Genomic DNA, 27,502 nt, shown 5'->3' on the forward strand with positions numbered 1-27,502 from the left:
TCTCCGCTAGGAGGCTCTCTGTCCTGTTGCTCGCATAAACTGCCAAGAGGGCAGGATGTGCGACTGAAACGATCGCCGACAGAGTGCGATGCTAAGTTAAGCTGCGCCAGACACTGCACGCGGCAGACAACGCACAGAGACGGCACGGCATATGTGAAACACAAAATCCAATGGGGCACTGCACAATGCAGGCAGCCAAGGTAGAAGCAGGGCAGAGGCCGGCGCCGACTGTGTTGTGTGGCGTGCACTGTGCTCTGACCAGCAGAGGCGCCGCTGATATGCTCCGTCTCTCTCTCTCTCTCTCTCTCTCTCTCTCTCTCTGCCGTGGGAAACGGTTGGAGCTACCGTTCTTTTTTTCTGAATCACTGATTGTTCACTCCTTTGAAAGATTCAACTCTATGTATCAGTTCAGAAGCGGATCCCCCATCTCTACTCTGCAGTCGGCAGTGGCTCTCCCTGCGTCCCGTGCGACGTAGCCGCAGCTTTCCCACTAGCCGGCTAGCAGGACTGGAGACCTGTCCAGGTTGGAAACACCACCGTCTCGGTTACGTCCGAAGTGTAGTGCAAGCACTTCCACATACCTGTTTCAAATGGAGAGGGAGGGGGGGGGGTTTCGTGAGATCCAGGTAGAAGTCGGAAACTACCTTGTGGCACCAGCAAGTGACTCCACGATAGCCATTACCAGAAGCTTCCTGTACTCTGCTGTGCGTTGTCCGTTGCTTAGTACACTACTGGCAATTAAAATTGCTACACCACGAAGGTGACGTGAAAAGACGCCAAATTTAACCGACAGGAAGAAGATGCTGTGATATGCAAATAATTAGCTTTTCAGAGCATTCACACAAGGTTGGTGCCGGTGGCAACACCTACAACATGCTGGCTCACATGGCTCTGACCACTATGGGACTTAATATCTGTGGTCATCAGTCCCCTAAAACTTAGAACTACCAAAACCTAACTAACCTAAGGACATCACACACATAGATGCCCGAGTCAGGACTCGAACCTGCGACCGCAGTGGTCACGTGGTTCCAGACTGAAGCGCCTAGAACAACGTGCTGACATGAGGAAAATTTCCAACCGACTTCTCATCCACAAAAAGCAATTGACTGGCGTTCCTTGGTGAAACGTTGCTGTGACGCCTCGTGTAAGGAGGAGAAATGCGTACCATCACGTTTCCGACTTTGATAAAGGTCGGACTGTAGCCTATCGCGATTGCGGTTTATCGTATCGCCACATTGCTTCTCGCGTTGGTCGAGATCCAATGACTGTTAGCAGAATATGGAATCGGTGGGTTCAGGAGGCTAATACGGAACGCCGTACCGGATCCCAAGGGCCTCGTATCACTAGCAGTCGAGATGACAGGCATCTTATCCGCATGGATGTAACGGATCGTGCAGCCACGTATCGATCCTTGAGTCAGCAGATGGGCACGTTTGCAACACAACAACCATCTGCACGAACAGTTCGACGACGTTTTCAGCAGCATGGACTATCAGCTCGGAGACCGTGGCTGCGGTTACCCTTGACGCTGCATCACAGACAGGAGCGCCTGTCATGGTGTACTCAACGACGAACCTGGGTGCACGAATGGCAAAACGTCATTTTTTCGGATGAATTCAGGTTCTGTTTACAGCATCATTGTAGGTCGCAACAGTGTTTGGCGACATCGCGGTGAACGCATATTGGAAGCGCGTATTCGTCATCGCTGTACTGGCGTATCACCCGGCATCATGGTATGGGGTGCCATTGGTTACACGTCTCGGTCACCTCTTGTTCGCATTGACGGCACTTTGAACAGTGGACGTTACATTTCAGATGTGTTACTACCCGTGGCTCTACCCTTCATTCGATCCCTGCGAAACCCTACATTTCAGCAGGATAATGCACGATCGCATGTTGCAGGTCCTGTACGGGCCTTTCTGGATACAGAAAACGTTCGACTATCGCCTTGGCCGGTTCTCCAGATCTCTCACCAATTGAAAACGTCTGGTCAATGGTGGCCGAGCAACTGGCTCGTCACAGTACGCCAGTCACTACTCTTAATGAACTGTGGTATCGTGTTGAAGCTGCATGACTAGCTGTAGCTGTAAACGCCATCCAAGCTCTGTTTGACTCAATGGCCAGGCGTATCAAGGCCGTTATTACGGCCAGAAGTGGTTGCTCTGCGTACTGATTTCGCAGGATCTATGCACCCAAATTGCGTGAAAATGTAATCACATGCCAGTTCTAGTATAATATATTTGGCCAATGCATACCCGTTTATCATCTGCATTTCTTCTTGGTGTAGCAATTTTAATAACCAGTAGTGTATTTTTTTTTCTTCTTTTGAACTGAGTGGAAGGAGTAATCCTGATCCATCACAGCGTTGGAATACGACTCTCACAACACCGGAAGGAATCGGCGATACCTCTGAGGAGTGAGTTCTGGTTACGCAGAAGCACAGAAGGCAGACGCAGGCGGACAGTCCAGCGGGGTTCTTCGCCCCCCCCCCCCCCCCTATCCACGCCTTCTCTCGGACGGGCGGAGTTGTCGTTTGTTTACAGACGCTGCCCGTTGCCACGTTCCAGTTCTCTGGAATGTATCGTTGCCACATGCTCTGCCAGTGCCATGGGTACCGGAACAACCTGGCAGTGGCTGGAACCTTTTTTGAAGTTACTTAGCGTGCGCTATCACTTTCTAGTACCCACGGGAAACGGCCAACCCTTGTTAGTTCGAAATCCAGAGGGGTCCAAAAAAAATGTATCCACTGTTTAAAAGTCCATAACTGGCAAACTAATTGACGGAGTTGTCTCATCTTTGGTAGTGTAATAGTTCGTAGTTCCGGCAATCGCCACACAAGCGTTGTTTTGTTTTTTCAGATGACAATCCCCAGATGCTCTGTGTGTTGCTTTTAGTTGCACCTAGTTACTCAAGTTAACACGGCTTTCGCAAGGCTTACATTCGATGAAAGGAAGTCACTTTTGAAGTGGTATTTTAAGTACGAAAACATTAATGAGTTTCAACGGCAATGGCGAAATGAGTGTCAGACAGGGCCACCGACACGTTTAACGATTCGTCGCATTCGAGACAAATCTGGAGCCGAAGGCTGTGTTAAAGATGTACACAAACAACTATCTGGACGACCCTTAACAGTAACAAGTCCAGCTAACTCCCGTCGTGTGTTACAACAATTCACTCGCTCGCCACAGAAGTCTGTGAGACAGTGTGCTCGTGAAGCTGGAGTGAGTCGCTCAGGTATTCGGCGAATTTTGAAGACAGCAAAGTGGAAGTGCTACATCCCACGATTGCTACACGCAATGAACGAGCTCGAACCAGATCGTAGAATGGAGAACTGCGGGTGGTTTACTAACCTGGTGCGCAACGATGAAGAGTTTGCAGAGATGATTGTGTGTTCTGATGAGGCACAGTTGACAACTCAATGCTACAGTAAATCGCCACAACTGCGTCTACTGGGCCGCCGAAAATCCGAACGTCCATGTAGACAAAGCCGTGAATTTGCCAGGAGTAAATGTGTGGTGTTGGTTGTCTTACCGGGGCTTGATTGGGCCATTCTTCTTTGACGGCACAGTTACCGCTGAGGTGTATCTTCAGAAGCTTCAGACATCCATTTTACCTGCCATCCGAGACTTGTATGGAGACGGAAGAGTTTACTTTCAACAAGATGGTGCCACAGCCCACTACCAAAATTGTGTTAGGGCCTGTCTCGACGAAAATCTAACAGGAAAATGGTTAGGCCGTAGAGGTGCTGTGGAGTATCCACCACGTTCCCCAGACCTAATTCCTCTGGACTTTTACCTGTGCGGAACACTAAAGGCTGTCGTTAATCGACAAAAGCCACGCACATTTTGTGAACTTCGAGAATCCATCGTACATTCGTGTGCAAATATCCAACTGAGCACGTTGCAGCCAGTAGTTCGCGCTGCAGTTCGGCGGCATCGTTTGTGTGTGGATGTTAATGGTGACCATTTCGAACACCTACAGTGATATCTTTAAGTTGGACTTTAAGCTACACTTTCACCAAAAATGAGACAACTCCGTCAATTAGTTTGCATGCTATGGAGTTCTAAACAGTGGATACATTTTTTTGGACTCCTCTGTATAATCTGCATCTACATCCATACTCCGCAAGCCACCTGATGGTGTGTGGCGGAGGGTACCCTGAGTACCTCTATCGGTTCTCCCTTCTATTCCAGTCTCGTATTGTTCGTGTTACGAAAGATTGTCGGTATGCCTCTGTGTGGACTCTAATCTCTCTGATTTTATCCCCATGGTCTCTTCGCGAGATATACGTAGGAGGGAGCAATATACTGCTTGACTCTTCGGTGAAGGTATGTTCTCGAAACTTTAAGAAAAGCACGTACCGAGCTACTGAGCGTCTCTCTTGCAGAGTCTTCCACTGAAGTTTATCTATCATCTCCGTAACGCTTTCGCGATTACTAAATGATCCTGTAACGAAGCGCGCTGCTCTCCGTTGGATCTTCTCTATCTCTTCTATCAACCCTATCTGGTACGGATCCCACACTGCTGAGCAGTATTCAAGCAGTGGGCGAACAAGCGTACTGTAACCTACTTCCTATGTTTTCGGATTGCATTTCCTTAGGATTCTTCCAATGAGTCTCAGTCTGGCATCTGCTTTACCGACGATCAACTTTATATGATCATTCCATTTTAAATCACTCCTAATGCGTACTCCCAGATAATTTATGGAATTAACTGCTTCCAGTTGCTGACCTGCTATTTTGTAGCTAAATGATAAGGGATCTATCTTTCTATGTATTCGCAGCACATTACACTTGTCTACATTGAGATTCAATTGCCATTCCCTGCACCATGCGTCAATTCGCTGCAGATCCTCCTGCATTTCAGTACAATTTTCCATTGTTACAACCTCTCGATACACCACAGCATCATCTGCAAAAAGCCTCAGTGAACTTCCGATGTCATCCACAAGGTCATTTATGTATATTGGGAATAGCAACGGTCCTACGACACTCCCCTGCGGCACACCTGAAATCACTCTTACTTCGGAAGACTTCTCTCCATTGAGAATGACATGCTGCGTTCTGTTATCTAGGAACTCCTCAATCCAATCACACAATTGGTCTGATAGTCCATATGCTCTTACTTTGTTCATTAAACGACTGTGGGGAACTGTATCGAACGCCTTGCGGAAGTCAAGAAACACGGCATCTACCTGTGAACCCGTGTCTATGGCCCTCTGAGTCTCGTGGACGAATAAAGGGAAAGGTACGACACGGCAGATACTGGTCGCCTGTGCACTTAAACAGCCAGACAGTTGAGGGCGGCTACATGCACACTCATAATAAACAGTTTCTGTACACCTGTGGCACAATTAACGGTTCATGCACACGGTAGTCAGCGACGGCGCGAATAAGCGTTGAAATTATGAAGTATTTAAAATCCACACTGCACAGTCATAGAGAACACAGGTCTTTCCAGAACACCGTAACTACAATGTCGTCTGTCCGTAACTATACGAGTCCGCCTCCGTAGCGCAGCGGTAGCGTTACCGCCTTCCACGTAAGTGGACCCGGGTTCGATTCTTGGCAGGGACTTTGTTTTGTGTGTTTTTCATCATTATTGACACGCAAGTCGTCAACTAATAAGACTTGCAATACGGCGGCCGAACCTCGAAGAGGATATGCCGGCCAATAAATGCCATACGATCATTTCATTTCACTTATATCGTCGTTGTTACACGACGTAGTTCGTTTAACTGTTTTACACAGTCAAACTTCTCTGTCTGTTTAAACGTTTTTACATTCCATTACACGAAAGAGCAGAAATGTATCTCACCGTTAATCAGTTTCGTTCGCACCGATTGTTTCACGCCAGGACCTAGTCAGCAGATTTCTAACCTCCTTCCGCCTTCTCGGAACGAAACCTGAGTGCAAATCACGCTCTACTCACACTGTTAGACCGTCACAATCGATATTCTGCTCGCTCTCGCTCTGCTTGTACAATACTGCAGTAGACATTTGTATTGTATTGTATTGTATGTTAACCGGGGACCCAGAAACGACGGAGAGGCTGCGTCCCTGCCGCAGCCGCAGTGATCCACAACCCCACGACGACTACCGCAGTCCACTTCACCCCTCCGCCGCCCCACACCGAACCCAGGGATACTGTGCGGTTTGGCCCCCCCGGTGGACCCCCCCAGGGAACGTCTCATACCAGACGAGTGTAACCCCTATGTTGGCGTGGTACAGTAATGATGGTGTACGCGTACGTGGAGAACTTGTTTGTGCAGCAATCGCCGACATAGTGTAACCGAGGCGGAATAAGGGGAACCAGCCTGCATTCGCCGAGTAGACATTTAACTTCACAAAGTCAATCCAATCAAAATTAATGCAATAAATGATGTACGAAGAATCAAAATATTTTACATATTCAATAGACAAGAAAACCTAATTACTAATTACGGCCGGCCGAAGTGGCCTTGCGGTTCTAGGCGCTGCAGTCTGGAACCGCGAGACCACTACGGTCGCCGGTTCGAATCCTGCCTCGGGCATGGATGTGTGTGATGTTCTTAGGTTAGTTAGGTTTAACTAGTTCTAAGTTCTAGGGGACTAATGACCTCAGAAGTTGAGTCCCATAGTGCTCAGAGCCATTTGAACCATTTGAACTAATTACGAAAAGGGAAATAATATCAGTTGCATATTATTGTTTTCAACAAACTGTTACTCATTACTTTATTGAACAACAGGGACACTATGCTTTATCACCAGAAATTTATGTAGAACTACGAAAAAAGAAAGGAAGCAAGAAAGAAAACAGAAAGAAGGTCGTAACCAGCGATGTCTTCACAGGACGAGGCCATCTTTGCTAATCACATGACCCAAAAAGTGCACCTTTGGGCAGAAAACAATTTTTTCAATTTGTAAAGGAGATCATTCCCCAGGAGGCACTGGAAAACCGACTGCAGATTTCGTAAATGCTCCTCTCACACGTAGCCCGTGACCTGGATATCATCGAAGCAGTTGGCACCACAGGGAATGCCCTGAGTCAATGGCTCCAAATATCGTTGATACATTCCCAGCTCAGACGAGATTCCAAAAGGCAGGCGAGTAAACTGGTAAAGACGAAAGGGGGTTGCTGAGCGCTAACAAACACAAAGATGTGGCATCCAGTGGCAGCTGTAAGTGTACGTTGTGCAAGTCGATGAATGAAAAATACTGCCCTACTGACAACTTCGCCAACAACTCCTCTGGCCGTGGGAGTGTATCCAAGTCTGTAACACATTACACGTCAACTCTCTGTTTAAAATCGCCGCACTGTTGTACGGCGCCATTTCACTTCAGAATCACCACCAAAGGTGTGACCCACTGATTCGAGAAAACAAGAGAAATGACGCCGAGGTCCGGCCAACTCTGAAAGTTGGCCTTGACCTTCTCTACATGGCGAAGGGAATGGGTTGGGAGGGGGGGGGGGGTGACATAATTTAGGTACTGCCGACGGCGTAAGGGAGAAGTGTAGCTCAAAATTTGCTGTCTGATCCTAGGTATTCTCAAACAGCTGGTAGTACAGGCACAGGAGAGATTGCTCACTTTGAATGGATACCGACTGAGGCACTAAATGTACTTTGTCAACTGTCAAGCCAAAATGAGACAAGGCGTCTAAACCAAAAACATTTTGAGCCAACGGCGAACTGACGGCTAATAAAACTAGTAGCCATTCCACACTTTTATAACGTCCAGAGATGGAGAATTGCTCCCTCAAAGAAACGAGCTGTTTACAATAAGACACAGCTTGATATAGTGGCCATTGCAACACAGGGCAATTCAAGATCCTCTGTGTGTCTGAGTGAATTAGGTTGACTGTTGCAGCCGTATCCATATGAAACTCAGTCGACCTCCCGTCCAACGTCAGTAGAATATAGTTTTGTGATTAGGTGGGACTTTACAGCTATCAAGCAATTGTGAAACTTCATTGTAGATGACCATCAGCTGTTTTTTTTATGCTGAACGCTACTGGTTTCGGTCAGCAGACCATATTATCAAGACCAGGCAAAGCGTAACCAGCTTGTCAACACAACATTTGAAATTGACTCTGGTTTCACTGTTTACGCTCTGCTTCTGCTTGATAGTGCTCTACTGATCGAAACTGGTAGCACTGAGCATAAAAATAAACAGCTGACGGTCATCCACAATGAAGTTTCACAGTCAGTAGAATACTCTAGGGCGATGCTTGTTGGGTATGAGGAACAACCTTCGAGACACGCGGGCCTCTGACGACAGTCCTGTAAACCGCTGACTATCACAAACTAATGTCCAGTGGCCTACTTTGCAGCATACCGAACCCGTGGCGTCTATATGTGGGCAGTCCTGTCTTATATGAACCACACGAGAATCGGCGAAGTACCGCCGAGTTGCCACTTTGCTGCAAACAAGTGCGGAACGAGAGTGAGCCCGAGAGTCTGAAAACCGTAACGAGTGGGACCACGACTCTTCGACCTGGTGGTCCCCAATGAAGTCTCCGCTAGCGAAGGTGAGCAGCACTGTGACGTTCTCACAGTGGCTCACCAGAACTCAATGTCACTTTGGCGATCCCACAGGGCATCAGAACCTGTTTACTGGGCATATCTAACTTCACCACATGCCACTTGTCAGAAAGTACATCCCGTACCGCCACCATAAGTCCACACGATTCAGCAGTCTGGGTAACGTCGACAAAAGAATGGTTGTGTAACCTCCCCCTCACTTATCGACCTTAATGACAGTGAAAAATGAAACCGTGTGTACCTAATGGGAATTTGGGAAAAGCAATCGTCACCGAAGTGAATTTGTCGGTAAAGAGGGAGGAAAGGGTTACATCTAAATGAAAGGAAAAATGCAAATGAAACTGGTCGAAATTAATTTTGAAAAGGGGTAAAGTTAATAAAGAAAGTAAATGTGTGGCCGTTACGTTAACAGTTAACTAGCGGTAATTAGATATTTGAGATTTGGGGGAAATGACGGTGGCCAGTCCTAAGGACAATTACTATAGTAACTGAAAAAGAAAGGTTGTTACACATATAATTAGCACTAGAAGCGTGGCAACTGAAGGTTGACACGTGTAGTGTGAAAACTGAAAGTTTGTCGGAAGTAATAAATTTCGCTACACTCTGAATTAATTTAGCAAAAGAATTAATAAAACCGGAAAATCGAAAGTTAATTTAGTGACTGAAGTTAATAGTGAGCTTTCTTTCTGAAGCACATCGAAATTCAGTCAAATACAGTTAGTCTTGGACTACCTCAACAATCATTTCAAAAGCTACTTGAATGTACGCAATTTAGAAATAAGAGATTTAACTTTGAACTTGAATTAAATGATTCTGAACAATTAACAAAAGTAAAATTCAGTACGTACCAAGCTGAGCTGCAGTCACAGGTAAGCTAAAATACGGTAACAATACTCGCACTCTTAATTTGTGCTTGTGTAATCTAAATATTATAGCCAGCTATGAATACTTTAACTGAACTTTGAAATTAAAGCAGCGAAATTGAATTATATTACTTTAATGCTGGCGTTTGAATTTCAACGACACTCGGGTTCATTTCGGAAAAGGAAGGGACCCTGCTTGGCGATGCAATTGGGACAATGAGCAACAAAGGTTCATGCTAAGTTGCTGTAATTTTGTGATGCAACAATTTTAAAAGTTTGAAAAGCTGAGGTCTGCCATACAGTTCTAAAACTTTACGTGCTTCCAGTCTTCCTTGGTGGTTGATTGATGGTTTGAAGCCGTCGATCGAGGAAGTGGCGACAGTCACTCATTGTCGGCCGTCGCTGTTGCAGAAGCTGGATGTTGGCGCGCCTTCTTCTCGACACGGTCACCAGGCGAAACGGGCTCTTGATGTGCGCCAGCTAATGCTTCCCGTCCACGACACCATGTCAGAAACTATCATCGCAAGTCGAGCGCAATTACATGCTGCCAAACCCCGAAAGCGCGGCAACTCGCGGGAGCGTCACACAACACACCTGCTCCACTGCACCACCCCAGCCAGGCCCCCTCTGCTCATCCCGCGCTCCACGCGGCCGAGTTAACACTACCAAAGATCCTACACACTTTGATTCTTCACACGACCTATCGATGTAATCGTTCGATAGCAGTTTTCCCTAGGCAAGACCCAGCGTAAAAATACAAATAATATTTACGAAACAAACCAATTATACATCGACATAAATGCATAAATATATATATACAAATAGTAAAACAATTACAATATGTAAAGACACAGAAATGTCATATCTTGAGGTAAAAAAACAAGGAAAAAAATTATAGTACAATAGATGGAAATAGGAGGATATGCATTTCCGGCGTTACAGTTGGACAAGGAAGATGCCCGAGTTTGGACCTCAGATGCTAACTTGGTAATCATGTCCCTAATTAGTAAATCCATGTAAGAGGTAGCACATTGGGGACACACACAAGTCAGCGCTGCCTTCACATGGGTTTGGTGTCCATAATACTGCGTGAGTAGTTGGCCTAAGCTTCTCGGAGTTAGTAGCGGGCTTTAAATTTTACGCCATTTCATTTGATTTTGCGTAGCAGGACAATAAAAAAGCGGCCTTATACTTATCAGCTTGATCGATGATACCCATCACCTGTCAGTGCAAGAGCTGGCACAGGTAATTCTCCAACCTTTCTGCGGACGAAACGCGAATGGCGTTGGGGCGGTTCGAGGAAGGCTTCTCCACAGGTGCCTGGCTGCTACGAGCACAAAGTGGGAGTCATCAAGTCTACATTCTCTCTGCTCCTACTGCAGCTGTCGTTGTTGCTTTGGAGGCACAACCACTTCTGCTAGTACAGCGTGAATGGCGGATGCATGGTGGCCACAAATTAAGGGGAGGTTCACTATCTTTTGGTTCAAAAACTCGATTTTTATAAAATTGAATTTTTGGATCCATAAAACTGTTTAGAATCCACCCCTGAAACGGTTTTTTTCCGAATACGGAACGGAAATGTTCGTTATTCGCGGTTGAACAAAAAAATGCACCTGCCTGAAATCGGCCCTTTTCACGCACCAGTTTTTTTCTTTCGGAGAACGAGTTATTGTACCGGTGCTTGGGAGGAAACACACAAAATTCAAATGAAAGTTTGAACGCTTGTGTTTTGAAGTTAGCCCCCAAGCGTTTGCATTCTGGTGCGAAGTCTGTGGAGATTTTGACTTTCCTGGCAGTGAGCAGATTCAACGAAGGGTATTCAGCAATCCTAAAGACCATGACAACGATGGCCGTCACCCTGGGAACCTATTCGACGCAGTTCGCCAAGCATTCGGACGACGACCGGATTCAAACGGCCGAAAACCGCTAGTCACCGGCCGCACGAGCGGCTCTGGAGCAGCGCAGGATGGCCCAGATCGAGCAAAAAAATGGCTCAAATGCCTCTGAGCACTATGGGACTTAACATCTGAGGTCATCAATCTCCTATAACTTAGAAATACTTAAACCTAACTAACCTAAGGACATCACACACATCCATGCCCGAGGCAGGATTCGAACCTGCGACCGTAGCAGTCGCGCGGTTCCAGACTGAAGCGCCTAGAACCGCTCGGCGACACCGGCAGGCTCCAGATCGAACAGAACGCCTTTTGTGAGGAAGAGGAAGGACTAGTTTATGGACCCAGAATAGTAGATTGAACGTAAGTTGCATAATATTGCATTTACATGTAGTCAAAACTTCAAATGCGTTTTTCTCGAAATGACATTTTTTTGTCGCGCGGTATGGTAACTTCAAATCTACGGAACGGATTGGCATGATTCTTTGTTTCCGACGAAGCTAACTACACTGTCTATTAGTTGTACCACTTTTTTTCCGAACCATCAACTATAAGTATTTTTAGTTGGCCGACGAAGTCGAAAAATCGATGAAAAAACCATATTTTTTCAAATGGCCGCCATTTTGTTCCTATGGTCCAAATAACTTAAGCGAGGTACAACTCCTAAAGAATCTTATATACTTCGCTAAGGTCAACTCAATTTTGATTTCAGACGAGCCGGCTGACCTGTGACATACCGCGCGTGGAGGTCTACATCGAAATTTTGTTTCGTTCCGACGGCACTTCCGCCTTTGCTCTTCGACCGAAAAAGTTCCAGTTTGTAAATATGAATAAACATTTTGACCAAATTTGACACTGACATCTATAACACATCCCGATAAACAAATTCTCAAAGAACATGCTATTTTCAGGCCAGAGATAGTAAACCTCCCTTTAACATTGTGAAAAAAAACAGAAGTGTCAACACTTAAGGACATCGTATGTCGCCACTTTTATGTCTACACGTACATGACAATGCCACCCATTCGTCACTGTCGGTACAAATATAACTGTACGAGCTGTTACCCGATTCTGTGCTGACAGGTCAGTAATTTTGTTATGATGAGTGATGGTAAGTATGCAGCCGGCCGCGGTGGCCGTGCGGTTCTAGGCGCTGCAGTCCGGAACCGCGGGACCGCTACGGTCGCAGGTTCGAATCCTGCCTCGGGCATGGATGTGTGTGATGTCCTTAGGTTAGTTAGGTTTAAGTAGTTCTAAGTTCTAGGGGACTGATGACCTAAGATGTTAAGTCCCATAGTGCTCAGAGCCATTTGAACCATTTGGTAAGCATGCTGTTGTACATGTAATAATGGCAGCTACATGTCTGTCTGTTCGGGTAAGCATAGCTCGTGGTTTCCGCTGAACTGCCGCAATGCACTATGAGGTGGCACGCACAGTGTCCTGCCGATCTGCGCATTTGAGGGGCGTGGGCGGAAGTGTGCATCTATGAATCGTGCTATTAAAATAGCTACACATTTTACAATGTGTACATCGTAAAACAAACCTAATAAATTTTTAATATGGTTTATATTGAGTGATGTAAAAAAAAAAGATGTTCCATTCTCTGCTTCACTGAGTTGGGGGTCCATTTTTCTTTTACCTTATAAAGTAGCCTGTGTTCTACATCAGGGTTCAAGCTATCTCCATACGAAATTTCACTGAAATCGGTTCAGCAGTACGAGCCGGCCGCGGTAGCCGAGCAGTTCTAGGCCCTTCAGTCCGGAACCGCGTGACTGCTACAGTCGCAGGTTCGAATCCTGCCTCGGGCATGGATATGTGTGATGTCCTTAGGTTAGTTAGGTTTCAGTAGTTATAAGTTCTAGGGGACTGATGACCTCAGATGTTAAGTCCCATAGTGGTCAGAGCCATTTCAGCAGTACGAGTATAGCCACGAAAATGTAATAGAAACAGTAATTACTTTCATATTCGTGATATTTGTATGGACTGAACACTCAAGGCAAATAGGCATTGTATTCATTACGTTGAATCGTATTACGCAGAACATATCAACCAATAAAAATATTTTCGCAAATATGATAAACTTTAAAAGTTATGGGAGCCTTTATATTTTATGAAGTAACAGCTTTTTCATGAGATGAGAAAATATTTTATTTTCCAAGCACAGATCAAAAACTAACAAGAATAAACAACTCGTAACCAAGCCGACTACGGCAAAGATAAATATCTATCAGCTGCATCTTATACCCGCTGTTTCTGGCGCAGCGGATAAATGACGTCGCCACATCAGCCCCCCTCCTTTTGAAACCGGGTGCACCAGGTGTGTGGGGAAACTTGCACTTGATTTTTCTACCAGCTCTCGTGAAAACATCTGGTGCAGGCAATGGCTGCTCCTGTTCTGCACTTGCTGCTTCGTTGTCCTCTTCTGAAACCGAGGGCTCGACGAGACTATCTGCTGTTTCTTTGGCCTCCACGTTTGAGGGTGATTTTGCAGACCGAGGAAGGAGTGTACCCTCTTCGGTGTAAACAAGTTTAAGCCGCTCAATTGAGACTGTCTCTTCATTACCATTTTGAAGCTGTGGCTTCCTCTTGTGATTACCCTGTATGGTCCAGAGTAAGGCGAAACAAGCTGCGGGCGCACCGTATCATCCCTAAGCCACACGTGGGACGTTGCTTGCAGGTCTTTATGTACAAACACTCTCCGGTCTCCATGTCTGACAGGGTTAGTGGGTTTGATGTTTCTCATTCTAACACTCAGTTGTCTCGCGAATTGCGTCCATAGCGCAGGGGCGAACGGCTGTGTAGATTCTGGAACGATAAATTCTCCAGGAACCCTCAATTGCTCGCCATAAACCAATTCTGCGGAAGAGCATTGTAAGTCCTCCTTCACGGCCGTTCTCAATCCGAGTAGGACCAGCGGTGGTGCTTCAGGCCATGAAGTGGAACTACACATTAATGCAGCTTTGAGCGTGCGGTGTAGTCGTTCCACCATTCCATTACTAGATGGATGATAGCTTGTGGTGCGTAGGTGGTTGCACCCGCACAGTAGTAAAAGTTCATTGAAAAGTTGGCTTTCAAACTGCCTTCCGCGATCTGTTGTTATGTTTTGCGGAACGCCAAACCTGGAGAACCACGAATGCAACAGTGCTTTTGCAACCGACTCCGCAGAAATGTCTTGTATTACAACTATTTCTGGCCACCTGGTAAAACGATCAATGATTGTGAGCAAATAGCGTTGTTCTGAAGAGCATGATAGCGGGCCCACAATGTCCACATGTATATGTGAAAATCTTGCAGATGGCGTCGGGAAGTCAGCAATAAATGCAAAGACATGTCTGCTGATTTTATTACGCTGGCATGTTAGGCATGCACGTGCCCATGCACGACAATCTTTTTGTATTCCACGCCACACTACTTTGGAGGAAACTAACTTGGCTGTAGCTCGTACTCCTGGATGTGGTAGGTTATGTAGTACACTATAAATCTCGCGACGATATTGTTCTGGTATGTAAGGTCGCTCCTTTCCTTTTGCTACATCACACCAAATTCCGTCTGGAACATTTGGGACAGACACACGTCTGAGCTGCAGCGCAGTTCTCTGTTCCTCTATTAGACGGCGCAAGAAAGGATCTTCTCGTTGTTTAGACGCTAACTCGGTCCAACGAATTGAATTTAAACTGGCACAATTCCTAGACAGGCAATCTGCGACCAGGTTGTCTTTTCCTGAAATGTGACGCACGTCAGTTGTGAACTGTGCAATGTACTCGACTTGCCTGCACTGACGTGGTGAATTGAGCTCTGTGTCTCGTTGAAATACAGCTACTAACGGCTTGTGATCGGTAAAAATCGCAAAGTGCCTCCGTTCGACAGACGTGCGAAAATGCTTTATGGCTAAGTAAATAGCAAGCAACTCACGGTCAATAGCACTCCATTTTTGCTGCTGTCGAGTCAGGTTTGTAGAGAAAAATGCGAGCGGCTGCCATCTGCCATCAACTTCTTGCTGTAGCGCTGCACCCACTGCTGTTTGGCTCGCATCAACCATGAGCGCTAAAGGAGCGCTCAATCTTGGGTGTCCCAGTAGTGTTGCCCGAGAAAGACATTTCTTTAAGTCATGGAAAGCTGTTTCAGTATCTGGACTCCATGGAATTTTACGATTGCCTGTTGTATTTTTACCTGCAAGTAACGTTGTGAGTGGCTCTTGGGCGGCAGCTAATTTAGGTAAGTGACATCTGTAATAGTTGAGCATGCCTAAAAATCTGCGAAGTCCTTTGTAAGTTGTGGGAAGGGGCATCTGTTGCACTGCTTCAACCCGCTCAGGCAAAGGTGACAGGCCTGCTGCTGAAACCAAATATCCTAGGAACTTAACCTCGCGTTTTCCAAACGTGCACTTTGTTTCGTTAATAATTATGCCATACTCTGTCAGACGGCGGAAAAGCTACCGCTGATGTTCGACATGCTGATATACAGAACCAGAGAATGCTAAAATGTCGTCCATATAACAAAATACGAATGGTAATTCTCGAAGCACCTCATGCATGAATCTTTGCCATGTTTGGGCAGCGTTTCTGAGGCCAAATGGCATAAAATTGTACTCAAACAAACCGAATGGTGTGATAACTGCTGTTTTTTTAATGTCAGATGGAGCCATGGGAATCTGGGAAAATGCTTTGGCGCAATCAATCACACTAAATATTTTGGCATTGCTAATCGTACTGTTAAAGTCAGTCACATTGGGTACTGGGTAGCGGTCGGGAATTGTGCGGGCATTGAGCGCCCTGTAGTCTCCACATACTCTCCATGAATTGTCTTTTTTACAGACCATTAGAATTGGAGATGCCCATGAACTATCGGACCTACTTACAATACCTGTTTTTAGAAGTCTGTCGAACTCAGCTCGCGCCGCGAGCAGCTTCTCTGGAGGCAGACGCCGCGGGCGGAAGGCAACGGGTTGACCTTGTGTCGTGCTGATGTGGTGTTGAGTATTGTGTCTGCATTTCCTGGTTGCGTTGACGGGTTCGGTAAGTGCTGCAAAGTCTTGAAGCAGTTTACGGAAAAGTGATTCCTCCGACAGTGCTCTGATGTTGCCCACAGTATACGAATCGTTACGACTGTCGGGTGTCTTCTTGCGTGACGCACACGTGTGCGCCCCGCTTAGTTGCGGGTACGAAATCGTACCACAGTATCCCGACGCGGATGACGCGGTAGAGGAGCCGGAAATCTTCGTGCGGAAAGACACGGACACATCGCACTGCACTTGAACCGACGCGGAAGACGCAGTAGGCAATATCCCTTCTGTGGGAACTGTCACCAAACGACGGTTAACTAGGTCGGGCATAAGTCGGTAGTTCTGTAAAAAGTCCGCTCCAATTATAGGACTCGGCACATCAGCAACCACAAAAGTCCATTTTGGATGGAAGTTGGAATTCAGATGTAATGCCAACTGTTTCTCACCATAGGTAGATATTCTGGAATTGTTTGCCGCAGTCAGCACATGTTGCGTTGTTGTCGTGAGTATATCACCTCTCCTTCTTGGATAAACACTGACTTCTGAACCTGTGTCAATCAGAAACTTTTCACCTGAAGAGAGGTCCAACACGAACAATCGGTGTGATTGGTTGACTGCAGATACCGTGGCGTTTTCACCTCTTTGAATCACGCTATGACTCTGGCGCCTATGTTGTTGTTGACGAACGTTAGCGCCCTTTAACGCCCGCCTTTTAAGTTTGGGTAGCTGCAGGGTTGAGTACATTGACAGGCAGTGTTACCGAAGCGTCTGTGGTACCAGCACCATTGATCTGTCAAATCCTGTTGGATAGCATTTCGCCGGCCGCTGTGGCCGAACGGTTCTAGGCGCTTCAGTCAGGAACAGCGCTGCTGCTACGGTCGCAGGTTCGAATCCTGCCTCGGGCATGGATGTGTATGATATCCTTAGGTTAGTTAGGTTTAAGTAGTTCTAAGATCTGGGGGACTGATGACCTAAGATGTTAAGTCCCATAGTGCTCAGAGCCATTTGAACCATTTGATAGCATTTCTTCGTCTTTCCCAACTGCGGCTTCGTAGCTGCTGGTGGTGTAAAGTTACTTTCACGTTGAGTTTTGCCACTTGTGCTGCCAGTTGCTGTATGGTGGGTTCGGTCGATGAGCACTGCTGTTGGGAAGTATTATTGCATGTTCATGGCTCACTGACGTCAAATTCCATCACATTACACGTTCTTGGGCCTCTATCCTGGCTGTAGTTGAATTCGGAACAGGCGGAAACTTCGGTTATGGTGTTTGCGATGGTGTCTGCCTTTTTTGCTAAGACTTGCAATGGTAAGTCTGTTTCTGCTGCAATGACGGCACGGATGTTGGCAGGAAGTTTACGAAGCCATATTAGACGTAAAGACTCTTCAGGTAGGAGTTCCGGGACGGCTAATGTACGTAAGGCTTTGAGTACTTGTGACGGAGTCTTTGTCGCCCAAATCTGGTGACAACGTATAATGCTGTATGAGAGCTTCCTTTAGCACAAAGTAATTTTGTTGCGACAAGGTTTCTTCTACTTGCTCCATCACTTCTAAATTTAGATGTGAAACCACTATATTAAATTTGTCAATGTTGTTAGACACCCCACGCTGCCGAAATATGCATTCAGCCTGCGTAAACCAAAGCTGGGGGCGCCAGAACGCGGAAAGCTTAACATTTCCGTGTCGCGCGTAGATACTCCCATCTTTTGCGTTAACATCTGTCGTTCCGTTTTGTGGCGAATCAAAAGGCGTGGACCGCGATCCTTGGTCGAACAGACTGTAGTCTTCAACCTTGATTCCACTGCCCCATGCTTTTGTCTCTGAATTCATTATTCTCGTCGGTATATATATTTTCTTTATGCTTCTGCTACGATTTTTTGGGGTCACCATTATGGGAGCCTTTATATTTTATGAAGTAACAGCTTTTTCATGAGATGAGAAAACATTTTATTTTCCAAGCACAGATCAAAAACTAACAAGAATAAACAACTCGTAACTAAGCCGACTACGGCAAAGATAAATGTCTATCAGCTGCAGCTTTCACCCGCTGTTTTTGGCGCAGTGAATAAATGACGTCGCCACAAAGTCAAAGAGTAAATAGTTTTGGCAAAGGGTAAACATATTTACCTAATTCGAGTATATTCTTTAAATCAATAAGTATTTTACACTACACCCACTCTAAAATAGCGTACGTTCTTTCTCAGCACTGAAGCTATCTCCATACCAAATTTCATCAAAATCGGTTCAGCAGTTTAATCGTGAAAAGGTTTCAGACAAACACGCTTTCACATAAACGCGTCCAGTGCGAACGACCGAGCAATTCGCGGACACAGAGCACAACGTGAGCGAAAGCCAGGTCCGAGTTTGCTGAGTGGAGCGTTAAGAACTGAGCTGGTCTGGCCAACTGCTGCCAAGTAAACGCCTGGGTCAGCGGGTTTGTCCATACAACAAACACATCGTGCATGCTCTCCGTGATAGCATTCCCTACTTCTCTCCCGTGATACCCATGGCAGCTCATCAACGTCCATATCGAGGTGCGTTGTCGGGGATATTAAAAGTACTTTTAGAATAAAGTAACCTAAAGCCAGTCTGTGCCGGGTGTCTGCTGCATACAGTCAGTAATTTGTATCACATAACTGTCAAGGTCTGTACTCATCTCTTTATTTGACAAAATTATGTTAGGCCTATGTAATGTTTTTTATGTAACCGTAATTTCCGATTTCGGTCGAATATCTTTAGCATCCGATCTGAAACTACAATGCAGAAGGACGATTGTCGCCTCCGACATCAGATGGTGCAATTGACGCGAGCTGTACTTTAATTTTAGATCTAATACAGGGTTGTGGGAACTAATTCAGAGGCAGAAAGATCGCCTGCTGGCTGTCGAGATGGATTTCTGGAGACGGGGTTGTGGATATTCCAGGCTTGATCGTATTAGAAATGGTAGGATCAGAGAGGATATGAATGTCGAAAGCACAATCCTAGACTACACAGAAAGGAAGTGCCTACTCTGGTATGGCCACTTACAGCGTATTCCAGACTCAAGACGGCCAAAACGTGTATGGCAATGGATAAAGCGCGGTAGACCTGCGAGATGCTGGAAAGACGTCAACGAAGCAATGGCGGCGCAAGGTCTTAATGAGGGAGACTGGAATGACCGTGAACGATGGAGATTGGGATGCGAGAGGCCGCCATCTCACTGCGACATAGTTCTACTGTCAATGGTACAGTAGTTAAAGTTGAATAAAGAGGTGTGTCCTAGGATGTTTTGTTAGTAAAATAATTTTTCTTCTTTAGGACCGGCAGCGTAATATATGTCTGAAAACGACATGATAATTAGAGAACATACAGCAAATACAGGGTGTTTCAAAAATGACCGGTATATTTGAAACGGCAATAAAAACTAAACGAGCAGCGATAGAAATACACCGTTTGTTGCAATATGCTTGGGACAACAGTACATTTTCAGGCAGACAAACTTTCGAAATTACAGCAGTTACAATTTTCAACAACAGATGGCGCTGCGGTCTGGGAAACTCTATAGTACGATATTTTCCCCATATCCACCATGCGTAGCAATAATATGGCGTAGTCTCTGAATGAAATTACCCGAAACCTTTGACAACGTGTCTGGCGGAATGGCTTCACATGCAGATGAGATGTACTGCTTCAGCTGTTCAATTGTTTCTGGATTCTGGCGGTACGCCTGGTCTTTCAAGTGTCCCCACAGAAAGAAGTCACAGGGGTTCATGTCTGGCGAATAGGTAGGCCAATCCACGCCGCCTCCTGTATGTTTCGGATAGCCCAAAGCAATCACACGATCATCGAAATATTCATTCAGGAAATTAAAGACGTCGGCCGTGCGATGTGGCCGGGCACCATCTTGCATAAACCACGAGGTGCTCGCAGTGTCGTCTAAGGCAGTTTGTACCGCCACAAATTGACGAAGAATGTCCAGATAGCGTGATGCAGTAATCGTTTCGGATCTGAAAAATGGGCCAACGATTACTTTGGAAGAAATGGCGGCCCAGACCAGTACTTTTTGAGGATGCAGGGACGACGGGACTGCAACATGGGGCTTTTCGGTTCCCCATATGCGCCAGTTCTGTTTATTGACGAAGCCGTCCAGGTAAAAATAAGCTTCGTCAGTAAACCAAATGCTGCCCACATGCATATCGCCGTCATCAATCCAGTGCACTATATCGTTAGCGAATGTCTCTCGTGGAGCAATGGTAGCGGCGCTGAGGGGTTGCCGCGTTTGAATTTTGTATGGATAGAGGTGTAAACTCTGGCGCATGAGACGATACGTGGACGTTGGCGTCATTTGGACCGCAGCTGCAACATGGCGAACGGAAACCCGAGGCCGCTGTTGGATCACCTGCTGCATTAGCTGTGCGTTGCCCTCTGTGGTTGCTGTACGCGGTCGCCCTACCTTTCCAGCACGTTCATCCATCACGTTCCCAGTCCGTTGAAATTTTTCAAACAGATCCTTTATTGTATCGCTTTTCGGTCCTTTGGTTACATTAAACCTCCGTTGAAAACTTCGTCCTGTTGCAACAACACGGTGTTCTAGGCGGTGGTATTCCAACACCAGAAAAATCTTCTGTTCTAAGGAATAAACCATGTTGTCCACAGTACACTTGCACGTTGTGAACAGCACACGCTTACAGCAGAAAGACGACTTACAGAATGGCGCACCCACAGACGGCGTTGTCTTCCATATCTTTCACATCACTTGCAGCGCCATCTGTTGTTGAAAATTGTAACTACTGTAATTTCGAAAGGTTGTCCGCCTGAAAATGTCCTGTTGTGCCAAGCATACTGCAACAAACGGTGTATTTATATCGCTGCTCGTTTAGTTTTTATTGCCGTTTCAAATATACCGGTCATTTTTGAAACACCCTGTAGCAGCTTATATACTCCGTTCATGATAAGAATAAACCTGATGTAAACAAACTACTACTGCTACTACTACTACAAAGGTGATGATTGGTCAGAAGCCGTAGCACACGTTCATTAGTGTTGTTACACTCTTGAAAGTAGGTCGTACTTATGTATTAGATATAGTAGTGCTAAGTTACCCTGAATGAAACTTTAACATATTCAAATTTGTTAACAGCCATCAACGTTTTGCTAAATCATGCTTTAGCTCGGTAGTTTTTATTTCAAAAATCGTGTACAGTCAGAGACTCCGCACTGTTGTGCTCTGATTGTCTCTCTGTTAACAAGCAGCATGAAAACGGTTGAGGCTGCTTCATATTCCGTAGTGAAACACGCGTGTGGAACACGATTCAAAAGTGCCGAGAAATAGGTAGTTCTTAATGCTTTGTAAAACCTTCCAGAGATAATCGGCAGTTCTTCGAGACATTGTACTACATACAGTGTATATACAAGAAACAGCTGATTGCATATGTTGATAATTTATTGCAGTTCACGGCTCGCGTTCAATTTGAAATACCTACATCTCGTAATTGTAAAATTCATCATCATTTTTATGAATAATGCACGTTTTCTTGTTTCTAATTACATGTTGTTGTTGTGGTCTTCAGTCCTGAGACTGGTTTGATGCAGCTCTCCATGCTACTCTATCCTGTGCAAGCTTCTTCATCTCCCAGTAACTACTGCAACCTACATCCTTCTGAATCTGGTTAGTGTATTCATCTCTTGGTCTCCCTCTACGATTTTTACCCTCCACGCTGCCCTCCAATACTAAATTGGTGATCCCTTGATGCCTCAGAACATGTCCTACCAACCGATCCCTTCTTCTAGTCAAGTTGTGCCACAAATTTCTCTTCTCCCCAATCCTAATCAATACCTCCTCATTAGTTATGTGATCTACCCATCTAATCTTCAGCATTCTTCTGTTGTTGTTGTGGTCTTCAGTCCTGAGACTGGTTTGATGCAGCTCTCCATGCTACTCTATCCTGTGCAAGCTTCTTCATCTCCCAGTACCTACTGCAACCTACATCCTTCTGAATCTGCTTAGTGTATTGATCTCTTGGTCTCCCTCTACGATTTTTACCCTCCACGCTGCCCTCCAATGCTAAATTTGTGATCCCTCGATGCCTCAGAACATGTCCTACCACCCGATCCCTTCTTCTAGTCAAGTTGTGCCACAAACTTCTCTTCTCCCCAATCCTATTCAATACCTCCTCATTAGTTACGTGATCTACCCACCTTATCTTCAGCATTCTTCTGTAGCACCACATTTCGAAAGCTTCTATTCTCCTCTTGTCCAAACTAGTTATCGTCCACGTCTCACTTCCATACATGGCTACACTCCATACAAATACTTTCAGAAACGACTTCCTGACACCTAAATCTATATTCGATGTTAACAAATTTCTCTTCTTGAGAAACGCTTTCCTTGCCATTGCCAGTCTACATTTTATATCCTCTCTACTTCGACCATCATCGGTTATTTTACTCCCTAAATAGCAAAACTCCTTTACTACTTTAAGTGTCTCATTTCCTAATCTAATTCCCTCAGCATCACCCGACTTAATTTGACTACATTCCATTATCCTCGTTTTGCTTTTGTTGATGTTCATCTTATATCCTCCTTTCAAGACACTGCCCATTCCGTTCAACTGCTCTTCCAAGTCCTTTGCTGTCTCTGACAGAATTACTATGTCATCGGCGAACCTCAAAGTTTTTACTTCTTCTCCATGAATTTTAATACCTACTCCGAATTTTTCTTTGGTTTCCTTTACTGCTTGCTCAGTATACAGATTGAATAACATCGGGGAGAGGCTACAACCCTGTCTCACTCCTTTCCCAACCACTGCTTCCCTTTCATGCCCCTCGACTCTTATAACTGCCATCTGGTTTCTGTACAAATTGTAAATAGCCTTTCGCTCCCTGTATTTTACCCCTGCCACCTTCAGAATTTGAAAGAGAGTATTCCAGTCAACATTGTCAAAAGCTTTCTCTAAGTCTACAAATGCTAGAAACGTAGGTTTGCCTTTTCTTAATCTTTCTTCCAAGATAAGTCGTAAGGTCAGTATTGCCTCACGTGTTCCAACATTTCTACGGAATCCAAACTGATCTTCCCCGAGGTCGGCTTCTACCAGTTTTTCCATTCGTCTGTAAAGAATTCGCGTTAGTATTTTGCAGCTGTGACTTATTAAACTGATAGTTCGGTAACTTTCACATCTGTCAACACCTGCTTTCTTTGGGATTGGAATTATTATATTCTTCTTAAAGTCTGAGGGTATTTCGCCTGTCTCATACATCGTGCTCACCAGATGGTAGAGTTTTGTCATGACTGGCTCTCCCAAGGCCATCAGTAGTTCTAATGGAATGTTGTCTACTCCCGGGGCCTTGTTTTGACTCAGGTCTTTCAGTGCTCTGTCAAACTCTTCACGCAGTATCTTATCTCCCATTTCATCTTCATCTACATCCTCTTCCATTTCCATAATATTGTCCTCAAGTACATCGCCCTTGTATAAACCCTCTATATACTCCTTCCACCTTTCTGCTTTCCCTTCTTTGCTTAGAACTGGGTTGCCATCTGAGCTCTTGATATTCATACAAGTGGTTCTCTTCTCTCCGAAGGTCTCTTTAATTTTCCTGTAGGCAGTATCTATCTTACCCCTAGTGAGACAAGCCTCTACATCTTTACATTTGTCCTCTAGCCATCCCTGCTTAGCCATTTTGCACTTCCTGTCGATTTCATTTTTGAGACGTTTATATTCCTTTTTGCCTGCTTCATTTACTGCGCTTTTATATTTTCTCCTTTCATCAATTAAATTCAATATTTCTTCTGTTACCCAAGGATTTCTATTAGCCCGCGTCTTTTTACCTACTTGATCGTCTGCTGCCTTCACCACTTCATCCCTCAGAGCTACCCATTCTTCTTCTACTGTATTTCTTTCCCCCATTCCTGTCAATTGTTCCCTAATGCTCTCCCTGAAACTCTCTACAACCTCCGGTTCTTTCAGTTTATCCCGGTCCCATCTCCTTAAATTCCCACCTTTTTGCAGTTTCTTCAGTTTCAATCTGCAGTTCATAACCAATAGATTGTGGTCAGAATCTACATCTGCCTCAGGAAATGTCTTACAATTTAATACCTGGTTCCTAAATCTCTGTCTTACCATTATATAATCTATCTGAAACCTGTCAGTATCTCCAGGCTTCTTCCATGTATACAGCCTCCTTTCATGATTCTTGAACCAAGTGTTAGCTATGATTAAGTTATGCTCTGTGCAAAATTCTACAAGGCGGCTTCCTCTTTCATTCCTTCCCCCCAATCCATATTCACCTACTATGTTTCCTTCTCTCCCTTTTCCTACTGACGAATTCCAGTCACCCATGACTATTAAATTTTCGTCTCCCTTCACTACCTGAATAATTTCTTTTATCTCGTCATACATTTCATCTATTTCTTCATCATCTGCAGAGGTAGTTGGCATATAAACTTGTACTACTGTAGTAGGCATGGGCTTTGTGTCTATCTTGGCCACAATAATGCGTTCACTATGCTGTTTGTAGTAGCTAACCCGCACTCCTATTTTTTTAATCATTATTAAACCTACTCCTGCATTACCCCTATTTGATTTTGTATTTATAACCCTGTAATCACCTGACCAAAAGTCTTGTTCCTCCTGCCACCGAACTTCACTAATTCCCACTATATCTAACTTTAACCTATCCATCTCCCTTTTTAAATTTTCTAACCTACCTGCCCGATTAAGTGATCTGACATTCCACGCTCCGATCCGTAGAACGCCAGTTTTCTTTCTCCTGATAACGACGTCCTCTTGAGTAGTCCTCGCCCGGAGATCCGAATGGTGGACTATTTTACCTCCGGAATATTTTACCCAAGAGGACGCCATCATCATTTAATCATACAGTAGAGCTGCATGTCCTCGGGAAAAATTACGGCTGTAGTTTCCCCTTGCTTTCAGCCGTTCGCAGTACCAGCACAGCAAGGCCGTTTTGGTTAATGTTACAAGGCCAGATCAGTCAATCATCCAGACTGTTGCCCCTGCAACTACTGAAAAGGCTGCTGCCCCTCTTCAGGAACCACATGTTTGTCTGGCCTCTCAACAGATACCCCTCCGTTGTGGTTGCACCTACGGTACGGCCATCTGTATCGCTGAGGCACGCAAGCCTCCCCACCAACGGCAAGGTCCATGGTTCATGGGGGGAGCATTCTTCTATAGCACCACATTTCAAAAGCTTCTATTCTCTTCTTTTCCAAACTATTTATCGTCCATGTTTCACTTCCATACATGGCTATACTCCATACAAATACTTTCTGAAAAGACTTCCTGACACTTAAATCTATACTCGATGTTAACAAATTTCTCTTCTTCAGAAACGCATTCCTTGCCATTGCCAGTCTACATTTTATATTCTCTCTACTTCGACCATCATCAGTTATTTTGGTCCCCAAATAGCAAAACTCCTTTACTACTTAAAGTGTCTCATTTCCTAATCTAATTCCCTCAGCATCACCCGACTTAATTCGACTACATTCCATTATCCTCGTTTTGCTTTTGTTGATGTTCATCTTATATACTCCTTTCAGGACACTATCCATTCCGTTCAACTGCTCTTCCAAGTCCTTTGCTATCTCTGACAGAATTACAATGTCATCGGCAAACCTCAAAGTTTTTATTTCTTCTCCATGAATTTTAATACCTACTCCGAATTTTTCTTTTGTTTCCTTCACTGCTTGCTCAATATACAGATTGAATAGCATCGGGGAGAGGCTACAACCATGTCTCACTCCCTTCCAATCACTGCTTCCCTTTCGTGCCCCTCGACTCTTATAACTGCCATCTGGTTTCTGTACAAATTGTAAATAGCAATTCGCTCCCTGCATTTTATCCCTGCCACCTTCAGAATTTGAAAGAGTGTATTCCAGTCAACATTGTCAAAAGCTTTCTCTAAGTCTACAAATGCTAGAAACATATGTTTGCCTTTCCTTAATCTAGCTTCTAAGATAAGTCGAAGGGTCAGTATTGCCGCACGTGTTCCAGTGTTTCTACGGAATCCAAACTGATCTTCCCCGAGGTCGGCTTCTACTAGTTTTTCCATTCGTCTGTGAAGAATTCGTGTTAGTATTTTGCAGCCGTGACTTATTAAACTGATAGTTTGGTAACTCTCACATCTGTCAACACCTGCTTTCTTTGGGATTGGAATTATTATATTCTTCTTGAAGTCTGAGGGTATTTCGCCTGTCTCATATATCTTGTTCACCAGATGATAGAGTTTTGTCAGGACTGGCTCTCCCAAGGCTGTCAGTAGTTCTAATAGAATGTTGTCTACCCCCGGGGCCTTGTTTCCACTCAGGTCTTTCAGTGCTCTGTCAAACTCTTCACGCAGTATCATATCTCCCATTTCATCTTCATCTACATCCTCTTCCATTTCCATAATATGTTCTTCAAGTACATCGCCCTTGTATAGACCCTCTATATTCTCTTTCCACCTTTCTGCTTTCCCTTCTTTGCTTAGAACTGGGTTTCCATCTGAGCTCTTGATATTCATAGAAGTGGTTCTCTTTTCTCCAAAGGTCTCTTTAATTTTCCTGTAGGCAGTATCTATCTTACCCCTAGTGAGACAAGCCTCTACATCCTTACATTTGTCCTCTAGCCATCCCTGCTTAGCCATTTTGCACTTCCTGTCGATCTCACTTTTGAGAAGTTTGTATTCCTTTTTGCCTGCTTCATTTACTGCATTTTTATATTTTCTCCTTTCATCAATTAAGTTCAATATTTCTTCTGTTACCCAAGGATTTCTACTAGCCCTCGTCTTTTTACCTACTTTATTCTCTGCTGCATTCACTACTTCATCCCTCAAAGCTACCCATTCTTCTTCTACTGTATTTCTTTCCCCCATTCCTGTCAATTGTTCCCTTATGCTCTCCTTGAAACTCTGCAAAACCTCTGGTTCTTTCAGTTTATCCAGGTCCCATCTCCTCAAATTCCGACCTTTTTTCAGTTTCTTCAGTTTTAATCTACAGTTCATAACCAATAGATTGTGGTCAGAGTCCAAATCTGCCCTAATTACATATTGCACGCTAAACTCCCGTTTTCATTTCAAATATAAATTCTTAATTATGAATATTTTATGAAAGTCTGTTAATAAACGTTGCTTAAATTAAGAAAGCATAAAATTTAATTTTTAAGGCAAATATGGAAAAGCAAATACTCTTTATTTGTTCTATGTCCATTGTTTTATACCACTGATGTTTGTGTCGTAGAACATGAAA

At 44.8% G+C, this 27,502-nt stretch overlaps 1 protein-coding gene across 1 annotated transcript in view; it reads left to right on the forward strand.

The window, feature by feature from the left end:
* The window catches only part of LOC126141640 (uncharacterized), a 448,638-nt gene that overhangs the window by 97,217 nt on the left and 323,919 nt on the right, over positions 1 to 27,502 (forward strand). The gene's annotated exons all lie outside the window — the stretch shown is intronic.

Source organism: Schistocerca cancellata, unplaced genomic scaffold (assembly GCF_023864275.1).
Source record: "Schistocerca cancellata isolate TAMUIC-IGC-003103 unplaced genomic scaffold, iqSchCanc2.1 HiC_scaffold_732, whole genome shotgun sequence".
Classification (NCBI taxonomy): domain Eukaryota; kingdom Metazoa; phylum Arthropoda; class Insecta; order Orthoptera; family Acrididae; genus Schistocerca; species Schistocerca cancellata.